The 26484-nt window shown below is 38.1% G+C and overlaps 1 protein-coding gene across 1 annotated transcript in view; it reads right to left on the bottom strand.

The window, feature by feature from the left end:
• ANO3 (anoctamin 3) overlaps positions 1 to 24115 on the bottom strand; it is a 200359-nt gene extending 176244 nt beyond the window's left edge. Inside the window, exons 1-2 of the mRNA XM_036861881.1 lie at positions 24040 to 24115; positions 23077 to 23148 (exon numbers count right to left, since the gene is read on the bottom strand). The gene's annotated coding sequence lies outside the window, so the exon portion shown is untranslated. The remainder of the gene's footprint in view (positions 1 to 23076; positions 23149 to 24039) is intronic.
• Between the last annotated feature and the right edge of the window lie 2369 nt (positions 24116 to 26484).

The following is a 26484-nucleotide window of genomic DNA, read 5'->3' as shown; positions in this document are numbered from 1 at the left end:
AGAGGCCCACGCACCACGATGAAGGGTGGCCCCCGCTTGCCACAACTAGAGAAAGCCCTTGCACGAAACGAAGACCCAACACAGCTAAAAAAAAATAAAAATAAATTAAAAAAAAAAAAAAAAAAAAAAAAGAATAGTGACTATATTTTAACAAACAATGTCTAGTTACATTACAAGAAAAAAATCAAACTGTAATATTGTTATCTCCATTTCACAAATCAGGTAGCTAAGGCAGATGGTGTGTACCCTTCTGGTTAGTGATAGAGGTAATACCTGAAACTGGATCTTCTGACTGCTGATACATTCCACAATTTTTAAAATTATTACTCCACCAAAGTTTCCTGTTAAAAATAAATCGAATGGTTCATAAGATGGTTTATTCAGTGGTTAGAATATGGTGGTAATGAAGATCCAGACTTATTAATTCTTTGCTGTTCCTTTGTTGCCTGCTTTTCCCTAACACTACCATTGTTCTAAAGTCCTGACACTAGCCAGTCACAGTGAGGGTACGGCTGGAGCTGGACAGGGTCAACCCTCCAACTAAGGAAATTCTGCAGATAAACTACCTTCCACTGTGTCTGTGTGTTGGCGTTTTTCTACTCACATCTACTCTTCCATACATTCACTCAATCATCATTTATCTATTTATCTATTATTGAGAACATGGTATGTGCTAGGAAATATGAATAAGACAGATATAAATAGTAATTATTATCATCTAGTAAGCTGAATATGAACAAAACCATATCCAAAGTGCTATAAAAATAGAAATGAGGAGGAATCTCAAGGACTGAGGGTTAGGGAGGACTTCAAAGAAGAGAGTAATGTTAGAAAGTCATACTCCTACTTCTTAATAAGAGTGTTGACTATTAGGTCTTTAAATGCTCTTCCGAAAGGTTTGTCAACACAATCTAAATGAAAAAGGGGAACATAATCAGATTAGGTCCTCAATGAGAAAAATAACAAAGTAATGATTTCTAACAGGTGAGAAAAGTCACAGTGAGGAATAACATCATGGAGAGAAAACTAATGGGCAAATTTTACAGCAAACTCTCCAAAGGTATATGTGTCAATATCCTTTTTTCCTTTTATCCATTTTTCTGATCCTAAAAATATTCTTGGAGCACCTACTATGTGCCAGATAATTTCTTTATTCTGTGCTACAGGCATCAAGAAAATTAACAAAGTCTCTGTCTTCTGGAAAAAGAAAGAGAGAGAGAAACACGTCACATAATTACAGGTAATACTTCTTAAGTATTAAGAAGAAAAATAAATCAAGATTGTGGCACATAAAGTGAAGCTTGTATGAATCTGGTTTCTTGAAATCGAGGGCCCTGGGATAAGAGCAACAGGGAACAAAACAAGGTTGGATTGGCTGCAGCATTGTAAGGGAAAGGAGGCATTAGAAAATGGCCTAAAGAGGCCAGGCCCAGATATCCCTTAAGGCCTCTGAAGGCCACATTAAGAGGTTCTCATTTTAAATGTAATGGGAGGGGAGACCTTCAAGGTGGCAGAGGAGTAAGACGTGGAGACCAACTTCCTCCCCACAAATATATCAGAAATACATCTACATGTGGAACAACTCCTACAGAACACCTACTGAATGCTGGCAGAAGACCTCAGACTTCCCAAAAGGCAAGAAAATCCCCAAGTACCTGGGTAGGGCAAAAGAAAAAAGAAAAAAGAGAGACAAAAGAATAAGGACAGGACCTGCACCTCTGGGAGGGAGCTGTGAAGGAGGAAAAGTTTCTACACACTAGGGAGCCCCTTCACTGGCGGGGATGGGGGGTGGGTGGGAGGGAAGCTTCAGAGCCATGAAGGAGAGTGCAGCAGCAGGGGTGCAGAGGGCAAAATGGAGAGATTTCCGCACTAAGGATTGGTGCCGACCAGCACTCACCAGCCTGAGAGGCTTGTCTGCTCACCTGCCAGGGTGGGTGGGGGTCGGGAGCTAAGGCTCAGGCTTCGGAGGTCAGATCCCAGGGAGAGGACTGGGGTTGGCTGTGTGAAGACAGCCTGAAGGGGGCTAGTGTGTCACAGCTAGCTGGGAGGGAGTCCAGGAAAAAGTCTGGACCTGCCTAAGAGGCAAGAGACGATTGTGTCGGGGTGTGTGAGGAGAGGGGATTCCTTCCCAGTGTGCCCACAGAAGGCAGAGCACCATCTAAACGAGCATCAGAGATGGGTGTGAGCCGCGGCTATCAGCTCAGACCCCCGAGACGGGCATGAACCACTAATGCTGCTGCAGCTGCCACCAAGGATCCTGTGTGCAAGCACAGGTCACTACCCACACCTGCCCTGGGAGCCTGTGCAGCCCGCCACTGCCAGGGTCCCGTGATCCAGGGACATCTTCCCCGGGAGAACACATGGCACGCCTCAGGCTGTTGCAATGTCACACTGGTGGCCACAGGCTCGCCCCACATTCTAATTATGACTACCATACCCTTCCCTCTCCCCGGCCTGAGGGAGCAAGAGAGCCCTAATCTGCTGCTGCTTTAACCTCCTGCTGTCTGGGTACAGAAGAGGTTCAGGGTGGCCTACATGCAGAGACAGGGCCAAAACAAAGCTGAACCCTAGTACCTGTGTGGACAAAGAAGAGAAAGGGAAATTTCTCTGTGCAGCCTCAGGAGCAACAGATTAAATCCCCAGAGTCAACTTGATAAACCCTGCATCTGAAGAATACCTGAACAGACAATGAATGTTCTCAAAACCGAGGCAGTGGACTTTGGGAGCAAACTTAGAATTGGGATTTGCTTTCTGCATCTAATTTGTTGCTGGTTTTATGTTTACTTTAGTTTAGTTTTTAGTGCTTATTATCATTGGTGGATTTGTTTATGGGTTTGGTTGCTTCCCTCTTTAACGTTAAATTTTTTTATTTTTATTTTTTGAATTATTTTTAATTTAATTTAATTTATTTATCTATTTTTATTTTTCATTTTTCTCTTTTTGTGAGTGTGCATGTGTATGCTTCTTTGTGTGATTTTGTCGGTTTAGGTTTGCTTTTACCATTTGTCCTAGGGTTCTATCTCTTCATTTTTTCTTTCTTCCTTTTCTTCTGAGCAGTGTGGCTGGCAGGGTCTTGGTGTGCCAGCTGGGTGTTATGCCTGAGCTTCTGAGATGGGAAGGTCGAGTCCAGGACACTGGACCACGAGAAACCTCCTGGCCCCATGTAATATCAATTGATGAGAGTGCACCCAGAGATCTTCATCTAAACATTAAGACCCACCTCCACCAAACGGCCAGCAAACTCCACTGCTAGACGCCCTATGCCAAACAACTAGCAAGACAGGAACACAACCCCACCCATTAACAGAGAGGCTGCCTAAAGTTATACTAAGTTCACAGACACAACAAAACACACCACTGGATGGGGCCCTGCCAACCAGAAAGACAAAATACAACCCCACCCACCAGAACACAGGAACCACTCCCCTCCACCAGGAAGCCTACTCAAGCCACTAAACCAACCTCACCCACTGGGGGAAGACACCAAAAACAACAGGAACTACGAACATGCAGCCTGAGAAAAGGAGACACCAAACACAGTAGTTAAACAAAATGAGAAGAAAAAGAAATATGCAGCAAAGGAAGGAGCAAGGTAAAAACTCACCAAATGAAACAAATGAAGAGGAAATAGGCAGTCTACCTGAAAAAGAATTCAGAGTAATGATAGTAAAGATGATCCAAAATCTTGTAAATAGAATGGAGAAAATACAAGAAATGTTTAACAAGGACCTAGAAGAACTAAAGAGCAAACAAACAATGATGAACAACACAATAAATGAAATGAAAAATTCTCTAGAAGGAATCAATAGCAGAATAATTGAGGGAGAAGAAGGGATAAGTGACCTGGAAGATAAAATAGTGGAAATAATTACCACAGAGCAGAACAAAGGAAAAATAATGAAAAGAATTGAGGAAGTCTCAGAGATTTCTCAGACAACAGCATTAAAGAATCAACATTTGAATTATAGGGGTCCCAGAAGAAGAAGAGAAAAAGAAAGGAACTGAGAAAATATTTGGAGAGATTATAGTTGAAACCTTCCCTAACATGGGAAAGGAAATAGTCAATCAAGTCCAGGAAGCGCAGAGAGTTCCATACAGGATAAATCCAAGGAGAAGCACACCAAGACACATATTAATCAAACTATCAGAAATTAAATTCAAAGAAAAAGTATTAAAAGCCAGCGAAAAGCAACAAATAATATACAAGGGAAACCCCAGAAGGTTAACAGCTGATCTTTCAGCAGAAACTCTGCAAGTCAGAAGGGAGTGGCAGGACATATTTAAAGTGATGAAAGGGAAAAACCTACAACTAAGATTACTCTACTCAGCAAGGATCTTGTTCAGATTCGACAGAAAAATTAAAACCCTTACAGACAAGCAAAAGTTAAGAGAATTCAGCACCACCAAACCAGCTTTACAACAAATACTAAAGGAACTTCTCTAGGCAGGAAACACAAGAAAAGGAAAAGACCTACAATAACAAATCCAAAACAATTACGAAAATGGCAATAGAAGCATACATATGGATAATTACTTTAAATGTAAATGGATTAAATGCTCCAACCAAAAGACACAGACTGGCTGAATGGATACAAAAACAAGACCCGTATATATGCTGTGTACAAGAGACCCACTTCAGACCTATGGACACATACAGACTGAAAGTGAGCAGATGGAAAAAGATATTCCAAGCAAATAGAAATCAAAAGAAAGCTGGAGTAGCAATACTCATATCAGACAAAATAGACTTTAAAATAAACACTATTACAAGAGACAAAGAAGGACACTATATAATGATCAAGGGATCAATCCAAGAAGAAGATATAACAATTGTAAATATTTATGCACCCAACATAGGAGCACCTGAATACATAAGGCAAATGCTAACAGCCATAAACAGGGAAATTGACAGTAACACAATAATAGTAGGGAACTTTAACACCCCACTTTCCCCGATGGAAAGATCATCCAAAATGAAAATAAATAAGGAAATACAAGCTTTAAAAGACACATCAGGCAGATAGACTTAATTGATATTTATAGGACATTCCATCCAAAAACAACAGATTACACATTCTTCTCAAGTGCTCAGGGAACATTCTCCAGGATAGATCATATCTTGGGTCACAAATCAAGCCTTGGTAAATTTAGGAAAATTGAAATTGTATCAAGTATCTTTTCTGACCACAGTGCTATGAGACTAGATATCAATTACAGGAAAAAAACAGTAAAAAATACAAACACATGGAGGCTAAACAATACACTACTAAACTACCAAGAGATCACTGAAGAAATCAATGAAGAAATCCAAAAATACCTAGAAACAAATGACAAAGAAAACACGATGACCCAAAACCTATAGAATGTAGGAAAAGCAGTTCTAAGAGGGAAATTTATAGCAATACAATCCTACCTCGATAAACAAGAAAAAACCTCAAATAAGCAACCTAATCTTACACCTAAAGCAATTAGAGAAAGAAGAATAAAAAACCCCAAAGTTAGCAGAAGGAAAGAAAACCTAAAGATCAAATCAGAAATAAATGAAAAAGAAATGAAGGAAACCATAGCAAAGATCAATAAAACTAAAGGCTGGTTCTTTGGGAAGGTAAACAAAACTGATAAACCATTAGCCAGACTCATTAAGAAAAAAAGGGAGAAGACTCAAATCAACAGAATTAGAAATGAAAAAGAAGTGACAACAAACACCACAGAAACACAAAGGGTCATGAGGGACTACTACAAGCAACTATATGCCTAAAAAAATGGACCACCTGGAAGAAATGGACAAATTCTTAGAAATGCACAACTTTCCAAGACTGAATCAGGAAGAAACAGAAAATATGAACAGACCAATCACAAGCACTGAAATTGAAACTGTGATTAAAAATCTTCCAACACACAAAAGCCAAGGACCAGATGGCTTCACAGGTGAATTCTTTCAAACATTTAGAGAAGAGCTAACACCTATCCTTCTCAAACTCTTCCAAAATATAGCAGAAGGAGGAACACTCCCAAACTCATTCTATGAGGCCACCATTGCCCTGATACCAAAACCAGACAAAGATGTCACAAAAAAAGAACACTACAGGCCAATATCACTGATGAACATAGATGCAAAAATCCTCAACAAAATACTAGCAAACAGAATCCAACAGCACATTAAAAGGATCATAGGGCTTCCCTGGTGGCGCAGTGGTTGAGAGTCTGCCTGCCAATGCAGGGGACACGGGTTCGAGCCCTGGTCTGGGAAGATCCCACATGCCGCGGAGCGGCTAGGCCCGTGAGCCGCAATAACTGAGCCTGCGCGTCTGGAGCCTGTGCTCTGCAACAAGAGAGGCCGTGATAGTGAGAGGCCCGCGCACCGCGATGAAGAGTGGCCCCCGCTTGCCACAACTAGAGAAAGCCCTCGCACAGAAACGAAGACCCAAAAAAAAAAAAAAAAAAAATAAAAAAATTAAAAAAAAAAAAAAAAAAAAAAAAGGATCATACACCATATTCAAGTGGGGTTTATCCCCGGAATGCAAGGATTCTTTAATATACACAAATCAATCAATATGATAAACCATATTAACAAATTGAAGGAGAAAAACCAAATGATCATCTCAATAGATGCAGAAAAACTTTCAACAAATTTCAGCACCCATTTATGATAAAAACCCTCCAGAAAGTAGGCATAGAGGGAACTTAATAAAGGCCATATATGACAAACCCACAGCCAACATCATTCTCAATGGTGAAAAACTTAAACCATTTCCACTAAGATCAGGAATAAGACATGGTTTCCCACTGTCACCACTATTATTCAACATAGTTTTGGAAGTTTTAGCCACAGCAATCAGAGAAGAAAAGGAAATAAAATGAATCCAAATCGGAAAAGAAGAAGTAAAACTGTCACTGTTTGCAGATGACATGATACTATACATAGAGAATCCTAAAGATGCTACCAGAAAACTACTAGAGCTAATCAATGATTCTGGTAAAGTAGGAGGATACAAAATGAATGCACAGAAATCTCTTGCATTCCTATACACTAACGATGAAAAATCTGAAAGAGAAATTAAGGAAACACTCCCATTTACCATTGCAACAAAAAGAATAAAATACCTAGGAATAAACCTACCTAAGGAGACAAAAGACCTGTAAGCAGAAAACTATAAGACACTAATGAAAGAAATTAAAGATGATACCAACAGATGGAGAGATATACCATGTTCTTGGATTGGAAGAATCAACATTGTGAAAATGAATATATTACCCAAAATAATCTACAGATTCAATGCAATCCCTATCAAACTACCAATGGCATTTTTCACAGAACTAGAGCAAAAAATTTTACAAAAGCCCCCGAATAGCCAAAGCAATCTTTAAAAAGATAGACGGAGCTGAAGGAATCAGGCTCCCTGACTTCAGACTATACTAAGAAGCTACAGTAATTAAGACAGTATGGTACTGGCACAAAAACAGAAATATAGATCAGTGGAACAGGATAGAAAGCCCAGATATAAACCCACACTCATATGGTCACCTTTTCTTTGACAAAGGAGGCAAGAATATACAATGGAGAGACAGTCTCTTCAATAAGTGGTACTGGGAAAACAGGACAGCTACATGTAAAAGAATGAAATTAGAACACTTCCTAATACCATATACAAAACTAAACTCAAAATGGATAAAGACCTAAATGTACGGCACACACTACAAAACTCTTAGAGGAAAACATAAGCAGAACACTCTATGATACAAATCACAGGAAGATCCTTTTTGACCCACCTCCTAGAGAAATGGAAATAAAAACAAAAATAAACAAATGGGACCTAATGAAACTTAAAAGCTTTTGAACAGCAAAGGAAACCATAAACAAGATGAAAAACAACCCTAGAATGGGAGAAAATATTTGCCAACGAAGCCAATGACAAAGGATTAATCTCCAAAATATACAAGCAGCTCATGTAGCTCAATATCAAAAAAACAAACAACCCAAACTAAAAATGGGCAGAAGACCTAAATAGACATTTCTCCAAAGAAGATATACAGATTGCCAACAAACAGTTGAAAGGATGCTCAACATCACTAATTATTAGAGAAATGCAGATCAAAACCACAATGAGGTGTCACCTCACACCAGTCAGAATGGCCATCATCAAAAAATCTACAAACAATAAATGCTGGAGAGGGTGTGGAGAAAAGGGAACCCTCTTGCACTGTTGCTGGGAATGTAAATTGATACAGCCACTATGGAGAACAGTACGGAGGTTACCCAAAAAACCAAAAATAGAACTACCATATGACCCAGCAATCCCACTACTGGGCATATACCCTGAGAAAACCATAATTCAAAAAGTGACATGTACCTGAATGTTTATTGCAGCACTATTTACAATAGCCAGGACATGGAAGCAACCTAAGTGTCCATCGACAGATGAATGGATAAAGAAGATGTGGCACATATATACAATGGAATATTACTCAGCCATAAAAAGAAACGAAATTGAGTTATTTGTATTGAGGTGGATGGACGTAGAGTCTGTCATACAGAAGTAAGTCAGAAAGAGAAAAAAAACTGTATGGTAACACATATATATGGAATCTAAAAAAATAAAAAATGGTTCTGATAAACCTAGGGGCAGGACAAGAATAAAGATGCAGACGTAGAGAATGGACTTGAGGACACGGGGAGGTGGAAGGTTAAGCTGGGACGAAATCAGAGATTAGCACTGACATATATACACTACCAAATGTAAAATAGATAGCTAGTGGGAAGCAGCTGCATAGTACAGGGAGATAAGCTGGGTGCTTTGTGACCACCTAGGGGGGTGGGATAGGGAGAGTGGGAGGGAGGCACAAGAGGGAGGGGATATGGGGATATATATATACATATAGCTGATTCACTTTGTTATACAGCAGAAACTAATATAACATTGTAAAGCAATTATACTCCAACAAAGATGTTAAAACAAATAAATAAATGTAATGGGAAAGCTGGAGGGATATGAGTAGAGAAATGATGAGACAATTTCCTTTTATTAAAGCTTCCTGTAATTGTTGTGTAGAAAATAGACTATAAGGAAGCAAGAGTTGGAGCAGAGAAACCAATTAGGAGGTTATTACACTAGTTTACCAAGAAATAGTGGCAGACTGGATCAGGGTGTAGCAGTGGCTAAAGCACTTGCAGCAGCAACTGGTGAACAATGTCGGATTCTGAATATAATTTGAAAAGAGTGCCAAGATGACTTATGTAATGTGCTTAGTACACAATTGAAACGATTTACAGTGACTGTGAGGCTTTCAAAACTGAAAAATAATATGTCTTTCACTGTAATTCCCTTTTTTCTGTAATCCTTAAGTAGATTGGTAACACTAGTAGAAAATTTTTTTCTATACCATTTTAACATGAAACTACTGGAAAAAGTCATGAAAATTAGTGGAGATTGAAATTACAGAAAGAAAGCAAAATCATCACATACTCATTTGAACATAACTGTTTTAAGAAATAAGGCCAATGAACATGCCACCAAGCTGAACTATTAAGCTTGTAGAAAGAGAATGCCTTGATTATCTAACATAAACCATTTTCCGAGGGAGTCATTTTGTAACACTGGCAAAATGTTGATTTCACAAGATTAGATAGATGTATATTTTGGTGGGTTGGACCCAAATTATGTTGGTTTTAATAAGCCCTGATTATTTCACTTCAAAGTTACCTGATTTTATTGCAGCATGGGCATGGGTAGAATTAGGCATCAGTTATTTGTTAATGTGGGCATCTCTCTCTTTCCATTTTTCAGCATACTGGTAAGCAAAAAGGGTGTGTGATGGTAACAGGGCTTCCAGGATTGATGAACAAGATTACTGACACACCAGGATTTCAAGTTCATTCTTACATGGATCAGTACTTTCCAGAATGATTGTGTGCGCGTGTGTGTGTGTGTGGCTGGGGGGGAATGGGGAGGAATGGGGCCCTGGCCGCTCTATGAAAAGTAGAATTAAAATTTCAGAGATGGCAATTAAAAGAATGAAAGAAGCAAACCAAGCAACAAAATTCTAACCTCCCAACCTGATTAGCTTTCTTTAATCATTCATCTCCGAAATATATTTTACCACGCAGTGTTACCCCTCCATCTTTTGCTGCTCCCAGTCCGATACTTATTAACACCTTGTGGAGCTGGTGTTCCCTGGATTTCACTAACCACTTTTCACCTTAAATGCCTCTATTGCTACTGTGGTAAGGGATTAAGATTTCCTGGGTTGAAACCTCAGCTCTCCACTGGCTAGCTATATGGCATTTGGCATGTTAATTTGCCTCTTGGTGAATCAGGTCCCTCATCTGTAAAAAGAAGATGATAATAATACCCAACCCAAAGGATTGTTAAGAAAATTAAGTGAGATAACATAGGCAGAGAGTTGTGCAATGAGTCCAGTAAATTATTGTTATTCTACTCTGCCATAAGAGTCACATTTTGGTGATGAAAGAAAGAGATGGTTAGTGAAGGTTTGCTGAGCCCAGCAAAATTTGGTGTGACAGGTAAGTTTAATGAGTGGCTGAATAAAGCAATCAACAAATATTCATTGACATAGTAGCATCTGTGATGGAGCTATGCCTCTTCATTTAATTCAACAATCTTTCAAAGCAGGATCGTTAATCCTGATTTAAAAATGAGATCACTGAGGCTCAGAGAGGTTAATAATATGCCACAGTCACACAGCTAGTAGATACAAGAATAAAGATTTGACCAATGTCTGGATGGCAAAATAGCATTTCATCTACTAGGAATTCTGTTAGGCAATCTTACTGGAAATTTGCAGCTCTGAATCAATAGAATCATGAATATTCCTTCCTCTATAGCTCTCATTTTTGAACAGGGAGAAATATCAATCCTCAATGGAACACTGATCACATACAGGTAACTCTGCCACACCATTAATATTTTTGTGGGACAGTTCAAAGTAGTTCACAGTAAAAAAGAAAAGCCGTTAATTAGATACATCAGTCAGGTTCCAAAAATTGTATCAGAGCCTGCTGGTACTTGGAAACTCCCACGCATTAACCAACCCAATGCTAGAAACTGCTAGTCTGCATTCTAAAAGCAAAATTAGAGAATGTAACCTCATTGAATTTAAAGAGAGCATGTATTACTAAAATACTTACTCATGCTTTATGAAATTACATTTTTGGCATATTTAACATTGCTTTGCTTGACCTTTTCTCAAAGATGACAAAGGCATACACACTACAGATATGCAGGTGACTCTAAAAGAGCATTTCACAGCCAGATGTTACGTCCAGATGGGTTCCTGGAATTCCTGGTGATACTACAGTAAGCTAGAGCTTCAGTCTCACCTTCATGATAAGGGCAAAAACCTCTTGTGCGCTGTCTTAACCCCTCCAGAAGCTCTGATGTTTCTCTAAATTGACAAAATGATAGACTGATGCTGGGAGATGCTAAAATACTGGGTATGAGGTACAATGCCTGGAGAGATATAAACACAAGTCAAGTGTGTCAAATGACTGAGACACTAGAATGATGAGGAAAGAAATGAGAAGTTATGGCATCTAATTACATTATGCATTAGAGAAAATGTTGGTATTTGGAATGGCAAGCTGTCAAAAATAAGATGCCTCAATTGAATAGAAAGGTTTGCATGATTGGAGTCATCGTTAAGCTACTAACTTGGGAGAATTATTAATGAAAGGTGTTGTGCAAACTCTACCACCTGTATGGATATTTTGGACAAGATTTTTGTTCTGTTTTCATTTTCTTATCAGAAAACAACTAACAATAGCAGCCTCTTTCAGAATTAATTACTTTCTATGGGAAAGACCTTTGTACTCTGATTGAGCGTATTTGTTCCGATGAAATGTTCTTCTTGATGTTGTATGTGAAATGAACCTGCTGGTGGCTGTCTTCCATTAATTAGGAAACTTAATAAGCCAGCACTGTTTCTGAGCCACACACACAAAAAGGAGTATTATAAGAAACATGACTAATTTGCAGTCATTCAGAGTGCTATTATAAATAACACAACTCATCTTTTAAAAAATTATGAAAAAGTACCCCAGCAATGTCCTCAGAGAGAAACCAATATATATATTTTAGGTTAGAAATTCTTAATTCTGGCTACATTTAATATTTAGCTGGGGAATAGTTGAAAGTATGGACCCTGATTTCAATCCTTAGACCAATTAAAACTGATTTTCTGGAGTTGGGTCCCAGGGAGTTTTTAAAGCTCTGGGGTGACTTAGGCAGCCAGGCCACCAATGTGTTCACTACTGAAAACTCAGGGCTTAACTTCTGTGGATTACAAATAAATTCACTTGAGGTTATAAAATAAGTGTTGGGGCAGACTAGTATCACTTTTTGATGAATTTTGGCTTCATTTTATTTCTATTCAATTTATGAAAAGGAAAGGCCCCAGTTTCAAGGCACTGCTCATAGGCAAGTCCAGCAAGTACAGATTTGAATATAAGTCTTGTTCAAATGAAGCAAATCTTGCATTGTAACTGCAAAAGGCAAAAGAGTAGATTGAGTAAAACTGTCTCTGTTATAGAAAAAATAAATAAAAAGTATATTGTCTACTAATGAAGAGTTAGGATAGAATCTTTCAGTACCACTGTTATACCAAATGCTATCTATCAGTGACTATCAACCAACTTCAAGTTTCAGTTTTGAAAACTATCCATAGAATTGTGTGCAATTTTGACTGAAATATGAGCATTTTTCCCAACTTATAAAAAAATTCTGATGTGAATATTTTTCTTTGCATATTCTTATTATATAATATTTGTATAAATCTTGTTTAGAGAAAAAAAGAAAGAAAATACTGACAGCAAGAAGAAATATAACAACCACAAATAATCTCATGTGGAGATACTATCAGCTAGCATATTGGTATATTTATTTCTAGCTCTTTTGCAATACATTTTTAAAAAATAAATTTATTTATTTATTTTTGGCTGCATTGGGTCTTCATTGCTGTGTGTGGGCTTTCTCTAGTTGTGGCGAGCAAGGGGCTACTCTTCATTGCGGTGTGCAGGCTTCTCATTGTGGTGGCTTCTCTTGTTGTGGAGCACCAGCTCTAGGCGTGCGGGCTCAGTAGTTGTGGCACTCAGGCTCAGTAGTTGTGGCTCGTGGGCTCTAGAGTGCAGGTTCAGTAGTTGTGGCACACAGGCTTAGTTGCTCCATGGCATGTGGGATCTTCCCGGACCAGGGCTTGAACCCGTGTCCCCTGCATTGGCAGGCGGATTCTTAACCACTGCGCCACCAGGGAAGTCCCTGAAATACATTTTTAACTAAAATGAGAGGCAGTCTACATTTTTATTAAGCTATTTTTCTGCTCTTAGCAACATGTCACTAAAGGTTCAATAATACAATTTATTAATGGGTCTCTGATATTCTAGCATGTAGATATTTCACAATGTATTTAACTACTCCCCTATTACTAAAATACTCAATTTGCTTCCATTTTTATGTTTGTTTTTTTGTTTCGTTGTTTAATTTTTAAAATAAACTTTTAATTTATTTTTTACTTTTATATTTAAAATTTTTTTTAACTGAAGTATAGTTGATTTACAATGTTGAGTAAATTTCTGATGTACAGCAAAGTGACTCAGTTATGCACATATATACATTCTTTTTATATTCTTTTCCATCATGATTTATCCTGAGATATTGAATATAGTTCCCTGTGCTATACAGTAGCACCTTGTTGTTTATCCATTCTATATGTAATAGTTTACATCTCCTAACCCCAAATTTCCAGCCCATCCCTTCCCCACACCACCTGCCCCTTGGTAACCACAAGTCTGTTCTCTAGGTCTGTGAGTCTGTTTCTGTTTCGTAGATAAGTTCATTTGTGCCTTATTTTAGATTCCATATATAAGTGATATCATATGGTATTTGTCTTTCTCTTTCTGACTTACTTCACTTAATATCATAATCTCTAGCTGCATCAATGTTGCTGTAAATGGCAAAACTTCATTCTTATGGCTGAGTAGTATTCCATTGTAGTATTCCATATATATATATATATATATATATATATATATATATATATATACCATATCGTCTTTATCCAATCATCTATCGATAGACATTTAGGTTGTTTCCATGTCTTGGCTATTGTGAATAGTGCTGCTATGAACACAGGAGTGTATGTACCTTTTTTTTTTAAATAGATCTTTATTGGAGTATAATTGCTTCACAATACTGTGTTAGTTTCTGTTGTACACCAAAGTGAATCAGCCATATGCTTACATATGTCCCCATATCCCCTCCCTCTTGAGCCTCCCTCCCACCCTACATATCCCACCCCTCTAGGTGGTCACAAAGCACCGAGCTGATCTCCCTGTGCTATGCTGCTGCTTCCCACTAGCTAACTATTTTACATTTGGTAGTGTATATATGTTGATGTTACTCTCACTTTGCCCCAGCTTCCCCCTCCCACCCCGTGTCCTCAAGTCCATTCTTTATGAATTATAGTTTTGCCCAGGTATATGCCCAGGATTGGGATTGATGGAAAAATGGTAATTCTATTCTTAGTTTTCTGAGGAATCTCCATACTGTTCTCCATAGTGGCTGTACCATTTTACATTCCCACCAACAGTACAGGAGGGTTCCCTTTCCTCCACACTCTCTCCAGCATTTGTTATTTGTAGGCTTTTTAATGATATGGCCATTCTGACTGGTGTGAGGTGGTACAACTTGCTTCCAGTTTTAAATTTGATAATTACTGTAAAGAAAAGCTGTGAGGAAAAAAATGTTTTTCATTTCTGATATTATTTTTCTTAGGATAGATTTTTAGATGTAAAACTGTGTACTGAGTCTCTACAATAAATGTTCCACAGATTTCCCCCTTTGGTCCATACAATAAAATATCTCATCAAAGAGCCATTTATCATTAACTTGATAGAGTAAAGAAGCAGAGTTCAAGGTGGCTGAATGAACTTTCAGGTATGTTTATTGTCCCTTCCTCTTGAGACTTCATTAACATGATAATAAGAAATCTTTCAAAAAGTAAAAACCTACAACAGTTTTCTAGAAGGCAAAATTCTGACGGAAGAGTGTTAACTGATGGAGTAGCCTAGCTTAGAATGTGTTCAGAGGCGGGCAGAGAGAATGATTTTCCTTAGCCAAATCCTAGAGACATCTGGACTCAAAGATGGCAGATAAACAGAGGACGGGAATGAGAACCGAGAGTGAAAACATGATGAGAACTGAAGGTCTGACAATAGAAGTGTCCCACACAAACCATTTCTCTAAAGAAATTCAAAGCACAAGAGCAGTAATGTGCAGTCCTCAATCTAACATTGGGTGGGTCATCTAAGCAATAGTTCCTTAACCACTCACTCTAGAGTGGATGCTTTCTGTTTCTAAGACTTGTCCTTGTACCCAGCTTTGAGTCAGTCTTTCTGTTTTTCTACTCTAAAATGTAAACAGATGACCAAAGATCACCAGATATTTGAGAAAATTCTACAGTCTAAAAGAGAATAGTTAAAACGGGCAGAAAAAATTATCCCTGGGAAAACAGACTAAAATTTAAAGAGCAAAGGAAAACTTAAGACAATTGCGAGTGTTATTAGAGAGATCAGAGATGCTGTATTCATGAAATACAATAGGATGCTCTGAAAAAATGACATTCTGAAAACAGAAAACAGTCTAGGAAATTAAATATACATATACTATTGCATCCCACACACAAACACACAAATGAAAAGATATTTGGAGGAAAAATTCCAGGAATCTTCCTGAACTGAGGCAGAAATCGAAACCATGAGATGAAAGAAAATGTCAAACTTTTAACTGAATATCCAGAAAGAGAAAAAGGAGGAAAATGAAAGTGCATAAATTGTGGAAAAAGTACCATAGAAGTGGAAAGGAGGTGTGAGACAAATAGAAAGGACAGACAATCTCTAGAGTGGGTTAAATTAAACACACACACACACACACACATACACATACACATGTGGACACATATAAACATAATGTTATATAATTTTATAACACAAAAAGTAAATATAATAAAAAATGTACAGAGAGAAGAAAAAATCAACTACAAAGAAAGAAGAATCAGATAGCAATCAGGTTTCTAACAGTAACAATGGATGTTAGATGACATTGAATTAATCAACAAATTTCATAGGAAATTATTTTTAATGCAGAATTTTATAAGCAAGGAAATATCAATCAAATGTAAGAGCCAATTGAAGTCATCACAGATACAGAGTAACTTAAAAAGTTTGCATCCCACATCAATCTTCAGAGGTAGTTGTTTAAGGATATACTCCAAAAAAATGAGCATGAAACTAAGAAAGAAGAATATGTGGGGAAATTAGAAAATAGAATTAATCCAGTAATCCAATGAAAGGTCAGTGGACACCAAGAATTTCTTAAAGAAGAATGAGATAACGGATATAGAAACAAGAAACCGGAATATAATGGAAATATTTAGAAAAAGGGATAGTTTTCTTCTCCTAAGAAGAAAAGAAAAATCAAATAATCTAGGAAAATAAAACTAACAAAAGTTTGGGTATAAGCAACAAAGCAAATATAATGTGACACGACTTTTGAGTATTTGATGGAGGGTTGGAAAGAAGAGTTTATTTGACCTTGACGCTAAGAGTATTCAAGAGTGGCATAGAGCTCATAACTTGGAATTGTAGAAAAAGAAGTGATACTGCATTGTCAGAAAGCATTATTTCCACAGCTGTAATATATTTGTCAAGTGAGGAGTGAAGAGGTATTGTTTAAATGTGATAAAACATGATACAGAGGGGGGACCTTAAAGATGGCAGAGGAGTAAGACATGGAGATCACCTTCCTCCCCACAAATACATCAAAAATACATCTACATGTGGAATAACTCCTACAGAACACCTACAGAATGCTGGCAGAAGACCTCAGACTTCCCAAAAGGCAAGAAACTCCCCACATACCTGGGTAGGGCAAAAGAAAAAAGAAAAAACAGAGACAAAAGAATAGGGATGGGACCTGCCCTTCAGGGAGGGAGCTGTGAAGGAGGAAAAGTTTCCACACACCAGGAATCGCCTTCACTGGCAGAGATGGGGGTGGGGTGGGGGGGAAGCTTCGGAACCACGGAGGAGATCACAGCAACAGGGGTGCAGAGGGCAAAGTGGAGAGATTCCCACACAGAGGAGTGGTGCCGACCAGCACTCACCAGCCCGAGAGGCTTGTCTGCTCACCCGCCAGGGCGGGCGGGGGCTGGGAGCTGAGGCTCAGGCTTCAGAGGTCAGACCCCAGGGAGAGGACTGGGGTTGGCTGCATGAACACAGCCTGAAGGGGGCTAGTGTGCCACAGCTAGCTGGGAGGGAGTTGGGAAAAAGTCTGGAGCTGCCTAAGAGGCAAAAGACCGTTGTTTTGGGGTGTGCAAGAAGACAGGATTAAGAGCACTATCTAAATGAGCACAAGCTGCAGCTATCAGCACGGACACCAGAAACCTGCATAAAATGCTAAGGCTGCTGCTGCCGCCACCAAGAAGCCTGTGTGCAAGCACAGGTCACTATCCACACCTCCCATCCCGGGAGCCTGTGCAGCCTGCCACTGCCAGGGTCCTGTGATCCAGGGACAACTTCCCTGGGAGAACATATGGCACCACCTCAGGCTGCTGCAATGTCAAGCTGGCCTCTGCCACCACAGGCTTGCCCCACATTCCATACCGCTCCCTCCCCCCACTGCCTGAGTGAGCCAGAGCCCCCTAATCAGCTGCTACTTTAACCCTGTCCTGTCTGGGAAGGGAACAGATGCCCTCAGGTGACCTAAACGCAGAGACTGGGCCAAATCCAAAGCTGAACCCCAGGAGCTGTGCAAACAAAGAAGAGAAAGGGAAATTTCTCCCAGCAGCCTCAGGAGCAGAGGATTAAATCTCCACAATCAACTTGATGTACCCTGCATCTGTGGAATACCTGAATAGACAATGAGTCATCCCAAAATTGAGGCGGTGGACTTTGGGAGCGACTGTAGACTTTGGGTTTGCTTTCTGCATCTAATTTGTTTCTGGTTTTATGTTTATCTTAGTTTAGTATTTAGAGCTTATTATCATTGGTAGATTTGTTTATTGATTTGGTTGCTCTCTGCATTTTGTTTTTTAATATATATATATATTTTTTCCTTTTTCTCTTTCTGTGTGTATGTGTATGCTTCTTTGTGTGATTTTGTCTGTATAGCTTTGCTTTTACCATTTGTCCTAGGGTTCTGTCAGTTTTGTTTTGTTTTTCTTAGTATAGTTTTTAGTGCTTGTTATAATGGTGGATTTTTTTTTTTTTTTTTGGTTTGGTTGCTCTCATCTTTCTTTCTTTTTTTTATTACTCCTTTATTTTTAATAACTTTTTAAATTTTTTATTTTAATAACTTTATTTTATCTTATTATTTTCTCTTTCTTGCTTGCCTTTTTTTCTCCCTTTTCTTCTGAGCTGTGCGGATGACAGGGTTCTGGTGCTCCGGCCAGGTGTCAGGCCTGAGCCTCTGAGCTGTGAGAGCTGAGTTCAGGACATTGGTCCACCAGAGACCTCCCGGCTCCATGGAATATCAAACGGTGAAAGCTCTCCAAGAGATCTCCATCTAAACGCTAAGACCCAGCTCCACTCAATGACCAGCAAGCTACAGTGCTGGCCACCCTATGCCAAACAACTAGCAAGACAGGAATACAACCCACCCATTAGAAGAGAGGCTGCCTAAAATCATAATAAGTTCACAGACATCCCAAAACACACAACTGAATGAGGTCCTGCTCACCAGAAAAAAAAGATCCAGCCTCATCCACCAGAACACAAGCACCAGTCCCCTCCACCAGGAAGCCAACACAACCCACTAAACCAACCTTACCCAATGGGGGCAGACACCAAAAACAGTGGGAACTACGAACCTGCAGCCAGCGAAAAGGAGACCCCAAACACAGCAAGTTAAGCAAAATGAGAAGACAGAGAAATACAGAACAGATGAAGGAGCAAGGTAAAAACCCACCAAACCAAACAAATGAAGAGGAAATAGGCAGTTTACCAGAAAAAGAATTCAGAGTAATAATAGTAGGGATGATACAAATCTTGGAAATAGAATGGAGAAAATACAAGAAACACTGAACAAGCACCTCGAAGAACTAAAGAGCAAACAAACAATGATGAACAACACAATAAAAGAAATTAAAAATTCTCTAGAAGGAATCAATAGCAGAATAACTGAGGCAGAAGAATGGATAAGTGACCTGGAAGATAAATAGTGGAAACACTACTGCAGAGCAGAATAAAGAAAAAAGAATGAAAAGAATTAAGGACAGTCTCAGAGACTTCTGGGACAACATTAAATGCACCAACATTCGAATTATAGGGGTCCCAGAAGAAGAAGAGGAAAAAAAAAGGGACTGAGAAAATATTTGACGAGATTATAGTTGAAAAATTCCTTAATATGGGAAAAGAAATAATCAAGTCCAGGAAGCTCGGAGAGTCCCATACTGGATAAATCCAAGGGGAAACACGCCAAGACATACTAATCAAACTATCAAGAATTAAATACAAAGAAAAAATATTAAAAGCAGCAAGGGAAAAGCAACAAATAACATACAAGGGAATCCCCATCAGGTTAACAGCTGATCTTTCAGCAGAAACTCTGCAAACCAGAAGGGAGTGGCAGGATATACTTAAAGTGATGAAGGAGAAAAACCTACAACCAAGGTTACTCTACCCAGCAAGGATCTCATTCAGATTTGATGGAGAAATTAAAACCTTTACAGACAAGCAAAAGCTGAGCGAATTCAGCACCACCAAACCAGCTTTACAACAAATGCTAAAGGAACTTCTCTAGGCAAGAAACACAAGAGAAGGAAAACACCTACAATAACAAACCCAAAATATTTAAGAAAATGGGAATAGGAACATACATATCGATAATTACCTTAAATGTAAATGGATTAAATGCTCCCACCAAAAGACACAGACTGGTTGAATGGATACAAAAACAAGACCCATATATATGCTGTCTACAAGAGACCCACTTCAGACCTAGAGACATTTACAGACTGAAAGTGAGGGGATGGAAAAAGATATTCCATGCAAATGGAAATCAAAAGAAAGCTGGAGTAGCAATTCTCATATCAGACAAAATAGATTTTAAAATAAAGACTATTACAAGAGACAAAGAAGGACACTATATAATGATCAAGGGATCGATCCAAGAGGAAGATATAACACCCATTTATGATTTTATCATAAATTCAACACCCATTTATGATAAAAACCCAGAAAGTAGACATAGAGGGAACTTACCTCAACATAATACAGGCCATATATGACAAACCCACAGCCAACATAGTTCTCGATGTTGAAAAACTTAAACCATTTCCACTAAGATCAGGAACAAGACATGGTTGCCCACTCTCACCACTATTATTCAACAAAACTTTGGAATCTTTAGCCACAGCAATCAGACAAGAAAAAGAAATAAAAGGAATCCAAATTGGAAAAGAAGAAGTAAAGCTGTCACTGTTTGCCTATGACATGATACTAGACACAGAGAATCCTAAAGATGCTACCAGAAAACTACTAGAGCTAATCAATGAATCTGGTAAAGTATTAGGATACAAAATTAATGCACAGAAATCTCTGGCATTCCTATACACTAATGATGAAATATCTGAAAGAGAAATTAAGGAAACACTCCCATTTACCATTGCAACAAAAAGAATAAAATACCTAGGAATAAACTGACCTAAGGAGATGAAAGATCTGTATGCAGAACACTATAAGACACTGATGAAAGAAATTAAAGATGATACAAACAGATGGAGAGATATACCATGTTCTTGGACTGGAAGAATCAACATTGTGAAAATGACTATACTACCCAAAGCAATATACAGATTCAATGCAATCCCTATCAAACTACCACTGGCATTTTTCACAGAACTAGAGCAAAAAATTTCACAAGAGCCCCCGAATAGCCAAAGCAATCTTTAGAAAGAAAGACGAAGCTGGAGGAATAAGGCTCCCCGACTTCAGACTATACTACGAAGCTACTGTAATCAAGACAGTATGGTACTGGCACAAAAACAGAAATATAGTGGAATAGGATAGAAAGCCCAGAGATAAACCCATGCACATATGGTTACCTTATCTTTGATAAAGGAGGCAACAATATACAATGGAGGAAAGACAGCCTCTTCAATAAGTGGTGCTGAGAAAACTGGACAGCTACATGTAAAAGAATGAAACTAGAACACTCCCTAACACCATACACAAAAATAAACTCAAAATGGATTAAACACCTAAATGTAAGGCCAGACACTATAAAACTCTTAGAGGAAAACATAGGCAGAACACTCTATGACATAAATCACAGGAAGATCCTTTTTGACCCACCTCCTAGAGAAATGGAAATAAAAACAGAAATAAACAAATGGGACCTAATGAAACTTAAAAGCTTTTGCACAGCAAAGGAAACCATAAACAAGATGAAAAGACAGGCCTCAGAATGGGAGAAAATATTTGCAAATGAGGCAACTGACAGAGGATTAATCTCCAAAATATACAAGCAGCTCATGCAGCTCAATATCAATAAAGCAAACAACCCAATCCAAAAATGGGCCAAAGACTTCAGTAGACATTTCCCCAGAGAAGATATACAGATTGCCAACAAACACATGAAAGGATGCTCAACATCACTAATCATTAAAGAAATGCAATTCAAAACCACAATGAGGTATCACCTCACACCGGTCAGAATGGCCGTCATCAAAAAATCTACAAACAATAAATGCTGGAGAGGGTGTGGAGAAAAGGGAACACTCTTGCACTGTTGGTGGGAATGTAAATGGATACAGCCACTATGGAGAACAGTATGGAGGTTCCTTAAAAAACTAAAAAGAGAACTACCATACGACCCAGCAATCCCACTACTGGGTATATACCCTGAGAAAACCATAATTCGAAAAGAGACATGTACCACAATGTTCAGTGCAGCTCTATTTACAATAGTCAGGACATTGAAGCACCCTAAGTGTCCATCGACAGATGAATGGTTAAAGAAGATGTGGCCCATATATACAATGGAATATTAATCAGCCATAAAAAGAAATGAAATTGAGTTATTTGTAGTGAGGTGGATGGACCTAGAGTCTGCCATACAGAGTGAAGTAAGTCAGAAAGAGAAAAACAAATACCGTATGCTAACACATATATATGGAATCTAAAAAGAAAAAGATGGTTCTGAAGAACCTAGGAGCAGGACAGGCATAAAGATGCAGACGTAGAGAATAGACTTGAGGACACGGGGAGATGGAAGTATAAGCTGGGACGAAGTGAGAGAGTGACATGGACGTATATACACTACCAATGTAAAATAGATAGCTATTCGGAAGCAGCCACGCAGCACAGGGAGATCATCTGGGCGCTTTGTGTCCACCTAAAGGGGTCGGATAGGGAGGGTGGGAGGGAGACACAAGAGGGAGGAGATATGGGGATATATGTATATGTATAGCTGATTCACTTTTTTATAAAGCAGAAACTAACACACCCTTGTAAAGCAATTATACTCCAATAAAGATGTTAAAAATAATAATAAAAAATTTTAAAAATTAGAAAGCTAAAAAAGAAAAAAAACATGATATAAAGATGCAAATATACTAAAGTTACAAATTTAATAAGTAGAGAGGTTTAAAATTTAAAATGGCAATGTAACTATGAAAAAAAAAGGAAAGGTTATATGAATGAACTAATAAACCTTCATCTAGCACAAGAGATCAACAGATAATGCTGAAATTTGATAAATCTAGACACAGTAGTGTAAATGTACTTATTCATAGAGAATTGAAGGAAATTTCCAAAAGACTAACAACAGAATTTTTCTCAGTTATAGGATTGTTATTCATTAAAAATCTTCTGTGTTTGACTTTCAAACTGTACATGAAATACCTTAATAATATTTTAACCTTAGAATATTATTCTCACCCATCAAATGTTAAAGACTAAACATGAATTTTTTTTTCTTAAAAAAATAATGTTCTATGTTTGAAGTAGAAGTCAGTTTACCTTTGGAGAGGGGGAAAGGAGGAAGGAAGTAATAGAAAGCAACTCACCCAAGCAAAAGTCGCTGAGGTCAGCAAAAGAACATCTGAGCACAGAGTCTTTTCTGCCTTCCTCAGTGTTAACTGGAAACAAGAACAAAAAAGACTTTCCAGTTTTGGGGAATAAAAACATAATGACAGTTAGAACAATTACTGTGGTGACTGCTGTCCAAATAACAGCCAAACATGAAGAAATGTTTTTAAGTTAATGAGTGGAAAGAGAGATACATCTATATTACATTTTAACACTTTGATTCTCTTGAACAATTAGCCACTTTCCTTATTGGACATGGATGTAAGCTGGCTATTTAAAATAGGCAGTGATTTCCCAATACTATTGAAAAGAGAATATTGGCATTTTCAAGTTATCCAGAGGAAGAAGCAACCCTAAGGAATCATAAGGGAATGAATATTCATAACATAAAAGCTCTTAGAGATGGATGGGAAAATAAAAACACACCCATCCACTGAATGACAGGAGCCTGGTTGTATTCTCACTCCTGACTCTTGTGAAAAGGGATTGTCTGAAGGTATAATGTGTCTCAGACGGTCAGATGTGTGTAGTTTTATTTGCCAACACTTGTTTAACCACATCTTCGTGCAACCAAATCTTCACTGATTTACTGTCAGTACTATTTATAGCTTTGGGTCTTTCTTTTTAGGGAACTGAGTTTATTATTGCTGACATGTTTAATTACTGGTAGTAAATTCTCACCAGGAATGCTAATGAGCCAGTGATTTAGGTGGCTGATCTGTCTTCTCTTGCCAACAGAAAGTGTTAGGTCCATATTTGCATGGGGTTGGCTACCTTCAAGGATAGAAAGAAATGAATACACATCTCGCCAACGAATGGCCTTTTGTCTGACTGGCATGGGCTACTGTTCTCCTTTCTATGCCAATCTCCTTCCTGAAGACTCTATAAACACTAGTGGAAAATACTACTCTTTAAAAGTTAAGCAAGAAAGTAGAGCTCACCTTGCTCTGCTTTGTCAGCAGAGATTGAGGTTACAGAAGTGGGAGCCTGAGATTCACTCTCAGTTGACTGGAAGAGTGAGGTAGATTGGCTCAAGTTCTTTGAGTAAGCATAGCTCTGGGCCAGGCAAGGCAGGGATCTCCGAGATGGTTTTAATGAAGTTTCTTTTGCTATCTCACTCTTGCTTATATTCATGCCTGCAAATTCAAAATGGCAAGTTTTAGCAATAAGAAATAATCAGCAGAAATCAACAAATAATTTTAATTCTTGTGATGGCTGTTTCAGAAAGGTACTCTTGAAAAGCATCACCTAGGGATTAGGACTAGTTGAATTCGTTTGTTTCTATATTGTCAGGGGAAGTGTTTTGAGATTTTCGTCAAATAGTTATTAGAAATAAATAGCTCCTCTTCCAGTTTGAGCTTTCACTGTTTTTTAAAGGTTCTGTAAAAAAGAAACTGAGGTTTAAATTCATTTGGAGAGTTACGAGAACAATAATTTGGATTGTCTTTGGATAAATTTAACCTTTTAGGTTTTTAAGCAGTAAAATAAATAAAACCTAATGCATAGACATTCAAATTACTATTATTAACCAGAGCACTTCTTTCTAGAACCTATCCTCCTTTAAACACACCGCATAATGTACTAATAGTGATCAAGAGGCTGGAAAGGAACAGCATACATGGTTTAGCACAAAAACTGACCAGCAGGGGGACAGCATTCCTGTGCTCTGTGGAACAGTCCCTCTCCTCACGCAGAGAAGACTGATCTGCCAGAAGAAAGAATGCCCCTCCACAGGACTCTGCCTCCATAATTGGAAGTCCCAGTAACTGTGTTCTCCTAGCAATGAATGACCCCATGTCCCTGTATGCCTCTGTCCCCATCCGTCCTCATCCCCCTTACGTTAATCCCAGGGCATTCCTCAGCCCTGGAATACTGCTATGGGTATTCTGGTATATGCCTTTTTTGCACATATTGAGTATTTCTCTAAGAGGAAACACTTAGATGTACAACTGCTGGTTTGAAGGGCATGAATATTTATCATTTGGATAAATAATGCCAAACTGCCTTCCCTAAAAGCTTTATCTTTTCACACTTCCCCAAATAGTACAAGATGGAATCCATTTCCTTATGAAATTCCTTAGGGAACTCTAGATAGTATCATTTGTTTTAATTCTGAATAAAATAAAAAGCCAACAAACAAAAAACAAAAAAATTGTTTTAATCTTCATGTTACAGATTGAACATGTTTTCATATATTCCTAGCCAATTATAATTCTTAAGTGACTAAGCTATTTTATAGTTTTTCTAGTGTGTTGTTAGGCTTTTTCTTATTATTTATAGTATGTGTGTGTGTATATACATATGCTGGAGTTCGGGGTATCAACCCTTCATGCAGTTAAAAATCCACATACAATTTAAAACCAGCCCTCTGACTCCACTGTTCCTATCAATAGTTCTGCATCTGCAGATTCAACCAACCTCAGATTGTGTAGTACTGTAGAATTTTTTATTGAAAACACTCCATGTGTAAGGTGACCCTCACAGTTCAAACTTTTGTTGTTCAAGGGTCAAATGTATATACATTCATATATACATATATACATTCATATATACATATATATGTATATAGTATTTTAGTGACTACATATTAAACGTAATATATGCTGTGTTTATTTCATTTAGTTTTCTAACAATCTTACCAGGCAGACATTATACCTATTAGCTATGTGGAAACTGAGACTTAGAGAGGATATATAACATTCCTTATATCACATCAACAAGAAAACTGTTTGGGATTTATATTCCAAACAGCTTCTAGTGCTAAAACCATCACATCATATTGCATCCATAAATTAAGTTTGAAACTCCTGCACACCACCCATTTACCTCGAAAATCACAGACACTGAAATGTAAAGAACAGACACCAAAATTCATTCTGGTAGAGGCTAAAACTCAGACGTAATATACCTAGAAACACATCTGCTTCTACCACCCTCCCTATTCACCTACCCATATTCTCTATATTAAAGTAAATTTCAAATGTAGTGATTGAAAGGTGAAAAAGACAAAGCAAACCCACCAATACATACAGCACTCAAGTAATGAAAATTTTGCCTTGCAATTACTCATCTTAATTCCATTTTTGAGACAGAGTAGAATCTGGGTCTTAATAGGTGCAGGCAAGGGGTACAGACAGGAAAGGTATATTTTCAGTAATTATCATATTTATTATAAGACAAACAAATTTAACTAAACTCTACTCATATTGTTTTGGTCAATACTTTTTAGCTACTTTATAATCAGCTCATGAATTAATTCCAGATTTCTAAGGAAATTTTCAAATTCATGAATTCAGATAAAGACAAGCAGAGGTACCAATGTTCATTGCCCTTTGAGACAAATGAGAATCTTGAAAAAAAAATAACAAGACCATTTTTGAAAGAGG

The sequence above is a fragment of the Balaenoptera musculus genome, chromosome 8 (genome assembly GCF_009873245.2).
Source record: "Balaenoptera musculus isolate JJ_BM4_2016_0621 chromosome 8, mBalMus1.pri.v3, whole genome shotgun sequence".
Taxonomy (NCBI): Eukaryota; Metazoa; Chordata; class Mammalia; order Artiodactyla; family Balaenopteridae; genus Balaenoptera; species Balaenoptera musculus.
This window is presented reverse-complemented; position numbering and strand designations above follow the sequence as displayed.